The 11,272-nt window shown below is 38.9% G+C and overlaps 1 long non-coding RNA gene across 1 annotated transcript; it reads right to left on the bottom strand.

Moving 5' to 3' along the window:
* Nucleotides 1-4,549: 4,549 nt before the first annotated feature.
* Nucleotides 4,550-8,866, bottom strand: LOC112137538. Its single transcript, XR_002917567.2, has 3 exons — nucleotides 7,396-8,866; nucleotides 6,368-6,511; nucleotides 4,550-5,321 (listed from the first exon to the last, which is right to left on the bottom strand). It is a non-coding gene; the product is annotated as an uncharacterized LOC112137538 (long non-coding RNA).
* Between the last annotated feature and the right edge of the window lie 2,406 nt (nucleotides 8,867-11,272).

Genomic DNA, 11,272 nt, shown 5'->3' with positions numbered 1-11,272 from the left:
TTAAAATGCCCTTCACTTGGACTTGGGCTTTTGTTAGGCATTTTATGTTACAGCCTTTTATTGTTAAGAAAGTTTATCTCAATACAATATTACAAAATAATGTATTTCTGATGAAAACTATTAATTTTGCCATTCTTGTTTTCATAATTAATGTAGAACTGCTAAATTCCAAGAAGCACACATTTTTTTCCTCAAAAAAAAAGGCCACATGTAAATTTGCGATTAATCGCGAGTTAACTCTGGAAATGCGATTAATCACGATTAAAACTTTTAATTGCCTGACAGCTCTAGTTTAAATGTCATTTTTAAATAAACCATCCACACACGGTGGATTCAAAAATAGATGGCATAGTCTCAAACTGGCGGACCATTTGCGGCCCCCAAGTTGATATTCTGCGGCCCTCGCCTTAATATTAAAGTTCAATGTCTACTAAGCAACATCTGCTGCATGTCCACGCTTCTTTGATGATCAGCTTTGCGACCCGCCCAGCACATTTTCTACACCATGACATTTTCAAACATCCTTTTTTCATCTGCTCATGATTCACTATGATTTGAATTAAGAAATATTCAGAAATGGAATTATTTTTTTTATAAATATTTCCTCCATAATTAGATAAATGCTACAAAAACATGCTAAAAACACCATAAATCCTTTATCATTTTTTATGCATATTCAAAGTTGGATTGCTTGTTTGCAATTGTAACATGAAAGGATTTTAAAAGTCATGACAGAACGTGATCAAACCCTAAAGTGAGAGGACAGTTGTTCAGCTGAAGTGGCTCTGCAGCGTTTGGTGATGTGGAATGTGTTGGTTAATCTACTCCAGACAGTCCTTCATAATCCTTTAATAAACAGAGTCTTCTTTATGGCCCCAATCATGATAACCAGGGTCAATCCACTTAACAGCAGTCCCTGTCTTCACTTCCTCTTTCCCCAGAGCGTTAAATACACGTAATGCTACATATAATTAGCTTAAGCTAGTTTCCATACATTTTTGCCCTTTTCAAACACATTTTTCTTCTGTTTTAATTTATCTTGTAGAGGATTTCTTAGAAAAACCTTTCAACGTTCAAGCCCTGAGGCCATCCACATCCCTCTGGTTTCCTTCTTTAACGCGGTTGTTGAATCTGCATTGTTGGACTGTAGCATGTTTTTATGATGTGCTCTCAAATTAAAATATAACCATAGTTACTTCTTGGGTGATGAAAAATCTGTAATGCTACTAAATTGGCTCTGTGATCCTTTTACACCCTCAAACATGTCCAAAAGGAGTATAACTTTCACAAAACACTCGCACAGTCATTGAGTTCGACATCCATTTAACTCAGCCGTTAAAACTGATTCTGCTCAAGATAAATGGGGCATCCCCAATGGAGTAAATAGTAGATTTTTCCCCTCTTCCAGTGTTTTCTTTAATCAGTGGAGGGTTTTGGTGATTAGCCTTCAGCTGCTGCTGTGGGACTCCACATATATCCTGCAGTTGGAACCACACAAAAGACCCGTGTTATGGATTTCTGTTTTTATTCTGCTTGAGCCAGAACCATTTGCCTGTGATTCAGTGTAACTGAAAACATTTGTATTTTTATTGACACTTTAGGAATGACTTTAAGCTTTAAACAGATACATAATGTCTTAAAGCCATTAACATTTAGTTTCACGCATACTTTGTCATAATAGTGGTAGCAATCTGGCTCTGTTAATAAGCCACTGAATTAGAAGCATTAAACAACTATAAACACTCTGTACTTGAAAACTAAATCATTACAAACTCTAAAGTCCTGTGTGTGATGAGACAGAGGACCACTAGCTGTTACATTTTGGACTTAAACACAGATTTTAGACACATTTGATGTGATCATCAGTAATGTCATCTTCAGAGATTATATCTTCTTTAACCCTTTATCACCTGAGGCTCCGCCGGTGACGCTTAAACACAAAATCTCTAACATACTGTCATTTTTCAACTGTTAAACATGATAATTCCAGTAGATTCTGAAGGAGAAAAGCGCTGTGACGTTGATCGCATTAACAATTAAAAAATAATAATGAATGGAAGATTATAAACACTGGAGCTCCGATGTTAAAACCACGGCAATAAAATCTGGACCTCCTCAAACCTTCTTTGAAACGTACTTTTATCATGCCTACTTGTAAAGACAAAGAAAATGAAAGCAGTGTTATGCGGCCTGCGGGTGCCACATGTTCCCGTCCGCATTCAAAGGTTGAGCGGCTGTCACATGAAGCCCCTCCCCACTCTGGTCAGAGTAACAAATTCAATAAAATAACAACACTGTTATTTAATCGCAGCTTTCTGTTGGTTTTATCTCCTTAGTAACATTGTAAATGTGCACAGCCTGGGGGTGATGAACGGGTTTATGTCCTTTTTAGACAAAATGGTAAAACTACTTTTTATTTTCTTGGCAATAGAAGTTTTTTGTTAACCACGCCCACATTTCTAATATGTTCATTTCATACGGCATATCATTTTATTCTCTTGAACTAATGATTATTACATTTTCGCAGTATTCTGATAAAAATCTGTGAGCAACAGGAAAACACTTTTGTGTTTAGTTTTTGTGAATGCTGTTCAAAGTTTACACACTTTGAAACCAACGTCTTTTACCCTTCCCGGTGATGCTTGAGGAGTCGGGAGGCAATAGATCCAAATCCCCAGGAGTTTGAATTTGTAGCTGGTAACCCAACTGCACCCAAATACCACACTCCTATTCACCATTATCCCGTTCGAATCCCCAAATCCACGGCAGTCCAAATTCTATTATGTTAAGTAATTCCATGCCCAGAAAGTCATCACAACACTAGCGGATCTAGCTGTATGTTCCTGTACTGACGTCACACGACCTATGACCTACTTATCGGTGGCTGCCCAAAATCTGAGCGACCGCGCTATCTTTGAACGCTTGAAGAGAGTGCACGGGGCCGCGGGTGACAAAATAATTATACGGGGGTTCATTTGTGACATAAATACTAATGTTTTATTGCAGTTTAAGAAAAATCACGATTTTCACCGCACGAGGCCTTTAAGTTGGCCGTGAGTGTATTATGCAATAAAAGTTTTCTTTTCCCATTTTGTGCAAAAATCTGAAAATCCCCAAATTTTACACTTTGCCAAAAAATGGTCACCAGGCTGAAAAAATGGTCACCAGGCTGTAGATCTCCTGGTCATCTGATCATATTTTCAAAACTTCCTTTGGTTTGGTTTTGTTTTGGTTTTGTTAGCGTGTTTTAAAATATTTTTTGTGCCCCGTAAGAGAGTTTGACTTTATCTTTACACTCTCTTACGCTGTGATGTTATTTATTTTTCACCAGGTACTTGGTGTGTAAAAAAAATGGATGAGTTTTTGAGTTTGTGGAGGAGGCAAATGTTTTCCTCAAAGTAAAAAAAGAAGAATTGTGAAAGCACGGCGGTGTAGGTAGCATATGTGCTCGGCCTGTCAGATCGGCTCGGGGGCTTGCACATAGATGACGTGTAAGATTGTAATTGGTCCGGACCATGAGACCACTGTCACGTGACACGGGAATGACACACTTCCGCCATAACAATGCTTGGATTCTTCCAGAGTAAAAAACCGAGGAGGTCTGAAAAAATACATTAAGAATCACAAAAGGAGAAGGAATATTTGCCATCAGCCGCAAAAACCTTGACAACGAAATAATCCGATGGAGAGGAATCATCACAGGATAATGATCGTTATTTTAATAGAGAGAAATCAGGCTGGGAAGCATGAAGTTTGAGCTAAAGTGGGCGCTAGCGAGTAGCGTGCTAGCTTGTTGTTGGTCGCACATTAAAAAAAAAGAAAGTAATTATTCGCACGTATTTTTTTCTAAATACATCCTGCCAATGTTGAACTTCTTTCTGGTCGCACGGACCGGATGAAGTCCCGCTAGAATATGCAGCTCACGTTCTGCTCCGTTACACAAACACTGAGGAGAGCAGTTAGTGAAGGAGCTGTCAATGAAAAGTAATAAATAATAGCCCAAGCAGATCTCAACACCTTTTTCCTTTCTTTTTTAAAAAATAAACTGTATTGTAAACATCAGTTTCAGTACAGAAAATCTGAAAATTAGCCAACTTGTTTGTTACAGTTGTGTGACGTCATCACTAGTCCAAAGCCCCCGAGCCGATCTGACAGGCCGAGCACATCTGATACCTACACCGGTCCTTCTGGCCAGGACGACTGCAGGACAGAATAATCTGGACTACTGTGGAACACAAAGATAATTTGTTCTCAAAAACTGTGATGTGGGCAGAAAAATCAAAAAAGTACAATACATCTACAAAAATGAGCATCTTTCTAAATACTTTGATTTAGATTCACCTACATTTACTTGAATATATTTTACAGGCCTACGGTACAATGCTTGGAGTGGTTTGTTTTTCTCCTCAAAGAAACAAAAATAGGAAGTAAAAAGCTAGCGGGACTGACCCCATGACGTCCAGACACAAAGGCATTGGTTTCTACTGAAACTTTTCTGAAAGACGTTACTTTGGTGAAACGGTCAAATTAAAACAGGAATTCTCTATGCTTTTCTTTTGAGTTCATATTTTCCCTCCACATGAGTGGAAACCATCATACAAAACCCATCTTGTTCCCTGGCTGTGTAACAAAGGTTGGGGAGTTCCAACAAAAGCAGCAATAATGACAAAGAGGGGGTCCTCCTTTGTGTGAGGCCAGCTTTCAAGCAGCAGACTGAATGCACCGTTGGTGAAGTTCAGGCTTTTATGAACGTCATTAAGAACTTCTTTAACCTCACTGAAGTCCAGAGGCCAGCAAAGGTACGCTCTTTAATGGTGGTCTATTTTACCCGTGCTAGCTAGCTAAAAGTAAAGAAGTCAATAACTAAGAGATTTTCCTGACGAATATCTCATTCCTGGACTCTGGACGGTGGTGTTGTGGTTAGCCCTCTCACAGCAAGAAGGCCTTGGTTCCTTTTCCAGCTGGTCCTTCCTGTGTGTAGAGTTTGCATGCTCTCCCCGTGCATGTCAGGGTTTTTTCCAGCTTTCTCCCTCAGTCCAAACACATGCTACATAGGTTCACTGCTGATTTTAAATTGCTTCTAGTTGGTTTGGCTCCAGCAGCTTCATGACCCTGAAATGGATTCGGAAGATGCATGGGTGGCATCTTGCTTCTGTGGACCGGGGTGCGGTGCTGGTGTCTTAAGAACTTCCAGAATGTGGGGAACAGTCCTTGTAATCACACACTAGTAATCCTTGGGGGCAATCTTGTGATTATGGGCTGGAAAAGGTCAGGGTATTGGTGTGGTAAGGCATGATCAAGACTGGCAATGGTTGATAAATCTGTGAGGTGGAAAAGAAGCAAAGGTCAGAGACGTGATTGTTTGCATTGCACAGACAAAAGGCTGGAGTGAGAAGAAAATGTTTTTCCATCTTGGAGTGGTGTAGAAATGGAGGGGATGACCTCAAGACACATGGGAAGCATGTACACCATGAGCTGATAAGGGACAGGAAGTTTAAAAATAAAAAAGGCAATCCACCTGATGTCAGTCAGAGGGTTATGACAAAACCCTTTTGTCTTTAGAGTTTAGATTGAAGTTACTAAACCCCAATTGTGTAGATTTATCTTGCATCATTTTACAGACACTCTGTTTAAAACTGTCAGTGGACCAAAAGTTCAACACCATTGGACATTTCACTACATTCTGACCCAGGAGAAGACAAAGACCAAACTCAAACTTAATTGTATTTCCTTTTTTATTAATAGAATGAAAGTTGTTCATAACTGCAGTGTTAAAAACACTCCAGTTATCCAGAAAATCTGAAAGAAATGTTAGTCTCTCTTCTAGCCTTGGTAATAACGAAGGACCCACAATTGTGGTCATGAAAAAAGCACATCTGACCCTCAGGAAATGTAAGATGTAGAATGACAGCAAAGGTTTATTATTTTGTTCAAGGAAAATCTTAATGTTTGAAATGTAGAGCAGACAATATCAGGTGAGGCAATGGGTCTGATGGATCACAGGATCACATGATAGTTTTGTGTGGATTTAAAAGAAATACTTTGGTCTGAGTTTGATTTAAAGGGCATTATTAGTTAATAAACTTTGGATGCGGTCATAAAAGGTATTCTTGATCAAAACAGCAATAATCACACATTTACAAATAAAAATATTTATTTTTTGAAACTGCAGTGCTATAAGCAATGTTTTTGCTGAAAAACTGTTGATTTGAAAGTGACATCTCAGTGGTGACGAGTGGTGAGGTTCACGGCTGGTGAGGCACTGATGTCAGATTTACGAACTTTATGAAGTTTCAGTTCAACATTTTACTTCTGTTTACAAACTGTAGCATAAAAAAAATCACCAAAATTGTTGTTATTCACTTACTTTTACTTCTGAATGAAGTCTGTGCTGCTCCTTCTGAAGAAACAGATGAATGTTCTGGTTGTAGAAGTCTTCCTCTTCTTTCTTCAGTGTTAAAGTCTCTCTGTCTCAATGGAGATCACTACCAGAGACGAGTCCAAACACATTCTGGAATTTAGGGGTTTAAAAACCAAATCCTCCATTTACAAATTGATGCTAAACAACATTAAAAATAACTGGACGGCTGCACTTGTTTTGCTATCGCTAAATCTACTATGGCATGCATATTGTGGTGAGGCAGGCGGACTGTCTGCCGCACCTAGTGTGTTTTTGAAGCGCATTTTTAGCGGATAAAAAGACTAAACGAGTCCCAAACTGGAACCAATGTAATCAGAAAGACAGCAAGAGATAAACAAATCAGGTCAATTTAAAATAAAGCGCATTTTATGATGATAGAAGGACCGAAACAACAAGAATCGTTGAAAACCCGAATAAAAAGGGTAATCATAGAAAATAACATGTCTAAAAATGACATTTTATTTTTATTTTTCATTTTCAAAGTATATTCATCTTATTGAATTTATTAGCTATATTTTGCCTCACATGCCTCCCCTGACTGCACGTCACTGGTTGGTGCTCAAAACCCGAAGTTTTGTCATGTTTTGTAAAAGTGGTTGACTGAAGGAAGTCCTTTGCAGAGTTTTAGAACACTTATTTAGATTGTTTCTATATATCTGTCTGGAGTCACCGCGCTGTCTCCCCCTCTGGTCATCAGCGGCAGCTGTCTCCAGAGTACTGACTGCACTACATCTTCCAGAAACTCGAGCGCACAGTTCCTGGATGCCGCTCAGCTGACTCTCATTTGCCAATCATACACAGGACACTTAAGCACTGCTCAGAGCAACACTCTGTGAGAGGTATTGTTTGTATTATTTGTATATTTGTTTATTCTTGTAATTGTGTTGCATGATTTGTTTTTTACTTGTAAGGTGAACTTTGGTGGCCAGAAAGGCACCATATAAATACAATTGCTATTATCACCATATGTTTACCTGGAAGGTGGTGGGAACAGAAGAGGAAATGTTCAGAGCATCTTCCCTGCTGTCTTTTGACTTGATCCGTTTCCCCTCTGCAGCTTTGTGTGGTCCATCGATCAGGAATCAGAGCAGTGAACCAGGCTTAGCAGGTGACAGACGGAAAGGCCTTGAAATTAGGACTGAAATGCACAACAGTAACAAATGGAGGAGAGGCATGTTACGACTGCAGAAGCAGGGTGACAGTAGCTATGTCTGAATCCCCCCATTCTCACTATATAGTGTGTTCGCCATTTTCTAGTGCGGTCTGAATCTACTATTCCAAAATCAAGTGCACTAGAAATTTCCCAGAAGTCTTTGCGAAAAACTGTTAGTTTTCTGATTTTGAATCTTGAAAAAGGTTTATCTCTCTTTGTGACTCTTCATCTTATCACTGAACAGTAAGAGTGCTGGAGCAGATCTGACGGGAGTTGCTCTGAAGCCCTTTCTCCTTGTGGGGTCAGAAACTCACCAAACAACTTTTAGATGAGGTTACGGTCCACTTGAAGAGAGCAGAGGTCAGTCGTGAACATAAACAAGCAGGGAACGTGTCACAAAGAAGTTGCTGTGTGTTTATCATCGATGACTGGATAACTTGCTGACAGCTAAAGTGCTGTGGAACCAGTTCTTGCAGTAGATCTTCCTTTAACCCTTTAACACTTGAGGTGTCGCCTGTCGGTGATGCTAAAACACAAAATCTTTAACATACGGTAACTTTTCAACCGTTAACACGATCATTCCAGTAGATTGTGAAGGAGAAAAGAACCTCGACGAGTCGGTTTTCTCTTTCACAATCTACTGGAATGATCGTGTTAACGGTTGAAAAGTTACAGTAAATGAAAGAACATAAACACTGGAGCTCTGATGATAAAGGGATAAAAGAATAAACATCAAGGATCTTTCAAAACACTGAAAAAAAAATATTATGAAAACAAACCAGGAATAGGCATTACCTTAAACTTCAAGCACACCCCTATGCCAAGTAAAACATAAAATATATGTTTCAAACTGTTTCTAAACGTACATTTGTACAAAATGTGTTAACTTTGTTTTACATTTCCGGTTCACAAGCGATCAGACGCGTGTCTTCAATTCTTCTCAACTCTTCGTCTTTTCAAAGTCATTTACAAGAGATTTTACTCACAAAGCTATAAAAAAAACAGTAGTAATTCTGCAACAAGGAGTTGAACATGGCACCAAAGAAAAATCTAGAAGTCGACTTGACGGGGCTTAAAGTTGCGCTAGCCAACATCCAGGCAAAGCTAACTCTATAGCTTCTTATGAACTCTAACATATCAAACCTGATGGAGCTTGAGGCTTAGCTATTACCAATGCTACAACTCATGGAAGATTTCGACAGGAAAAGGCTCGTAATGAACAGCGAGATAATCGGAAAGATCTCCCGGAGAGAAGAATGAACGGCGTGGATCAACAAGTAAGAATGAACAACATCATTCTCATGGGACTTCAACTCAAACACAGGGCTCTGCCTGGAGCAACTAACGTTAGCACGGATCCTAACGGAGCTGTTGGAGATACAAGCTCGACCGTAGAAAGCCAAGTTGGATTATTTCTCACGTCTAAAGGGATTTCTTTGAATATAGATACTATTGAGGTCTGTCATCCGCTTCCTCTGAGACATAATTAGGATAAACCAGCGATCCTGATCAGGTTTGTGAATCGAAAGCACAAGATAGCTCTGATGCAACAAAGAAAACACCTGAAGGGTTCGGCTGTCTATGTAAACGATCACCTGTCGAAATATCATGCCGATCTAGGGAAACACGCGAGACTCCTACGGAAGAGACGAAGGATCCAAAGCACTTGGGTGCAGAACTCCAGGATCTTTGTCGAACAACTCGGTCCACTGGACCTGACTAAAATACTGGAGATCTAAAGCATGAAAGACTTCAAGAAGTGTGGGATTACAGACGTCTGAGCCTTTAATTGAAGCAAACAAGTGTCAAATGTGATTTGGGAATCTACCCCTTCTGAAGGTGAGCTTTGACCTGATTTCAGCTGACTTCAGAAAACTTGAACACAACTTGCTTGATATGATATCAGCTGAAGAGCAGTCTGCAGTCATAACAACGACGTTAAGAAGGATTACGTGGCCTTAAACCTGTCAATAGACTTGGTTTTCTAAACTATGATGTATTATTGATTCTACACATATTTTTGATTTTTTTTCTTTTACTTTCTTTCTCCTAAAGTCTGATTTATGACTGATATTCTTTAATAAAAACAATCCACACAAATTATCTTTTTTAGTGAAGATATTTTGTATTTTTTTGCATTGAATAATGCAGATGGTTTTTCTTTCCTATGATTATCAATGATTATCATCAGATAATGGTTGGTCACACTCATTTTTTATTAAAGGAAAGTAATTATTCACACGTACTTTTCTAAATGCTAGTACTGTTAGTACTGAACATCTTTCTTGGTCGCACAGACCGGACAAAGCCCAGCTAGAATCTGCAGTGTTCACTTTCTGACATAAACACTGAAGAGAGCAGACGTTAGAGAAGGAGCTGTCAATGCAAACGTTACAAATATGTCGTTTTTAAGGTTTTTTTTCCCCTGATTCTAAATTGTTCACAAGTTGTTGCTTATCTAATTTTATTTGTATGTCTGTTGGATTTTTTTTTTTGTACAGCACTTTGAGGTGTTTTAAATAGGATATGGGCTTCGCTACTTCCCTTTGTCAAGTTTATAAGCCAGTCATACTATTGAACTTCATCAATCAATCCTCCTCCTTTCTGGGCTTGGGTAACAGCATTTACAAGCTGAGTTGATTAGATTCTTGCACAAATGAAAAATCTGTTTATTTGACAGCAGTGTGTTACCTGTAACACTAGAAGGCGCAGTTCTTGCACTATTTACAGCTTAGTTTTTAGAGATAATAAAAATATAAATATACCACGACATCAATGATTTTCTAAACTGTAATTGGAGCCATGTTTTGTGGAAATCGGTAAAAAAATGTGGGAGTTAGCCTGATTTTTGTGGTTGATTTCTGCATGTCTTACACTGTCTTACACTGAAACAGCTGGATTCTGCTGCCATGATTCGCCGTATAACGATGGCGCCCGTGTGCGCATGTCTCTTTCTGTAATAGTGAATAGGCATGGGCCAATCCAGTAATATATATCAATGGATTAAAGACAATCACAAATGTGATGCAAAAAGCAAATCTTGATTTCATTGATCTTAAATATTTTTGTAAATGCATAAACACATGTATGTATTTTATGCACTTTTTCTCTACATTTGGACTTGTTTTGTGCCTTGCATCATTGGCATTAGAGGTTCTGTGGTTATTTATTGAAGTTGTAATGAAAAGTTCATATCAGGTGAACTCCACAACAGCTGCAGTCATGTGAATGCACAAATATTTAAATGTATGCTGAGATCACAAAGTTGGTAAATTCTAATTCTTCTTTTATTATGTGATGGTACTGTCAGGCAATTCATTTGTTGTGTAATTCAATATAACCTGTTATTAATCAATCTCTCTTTAATCTAACCTAATGTCTTGTCAAAGTGTAACTGATTTAAATTTCAGCTGCCTCCAAAAGTCCCACATTTTTTACACAGAGTCCAAAAAATGGACATAAAAACTTGCGTAGCAGTGTGTGACTGCGAGAGTGTCACGGTGCACCGGCGCTCCTCCTCCTGATTGGACCCAGCTGTCGGCACTCATCGTCTCATCTCCTGTCTAGTAAAGAGGAGACTTCCCCAGCATTCTTCACCTGTTTGTTACCTTACCTGCTGCAGTACCCTGTTATATGTTTAAAGTTCAGTTACTAAGCTTTGCTACAGCTCACCTCAGTAACCCTCTGTCTCCAGGTTC

This window comes from Oryzias melastigma, linkage group LG1 (genome assembly GCF_002922805.2).
Source record: "Oryzias melastigma strain HK-1 linkage group LG1, ASM292280v2, whole genome shotgun sequence".
In the NCBI taxonomy this organism is placed as follows: domain Eukaryota; kingdom Metazoa; phylum Chordata; class Actinopteri; order Beloniformes; family Adrianichthyidae; genus Oryzias; species Oryzias melastigma.
The sequence above is the reverse complement of the archived record's forward strand: the minus strand, read 5'-3'. Positions and strand labels throughout refer to the sequence as shown.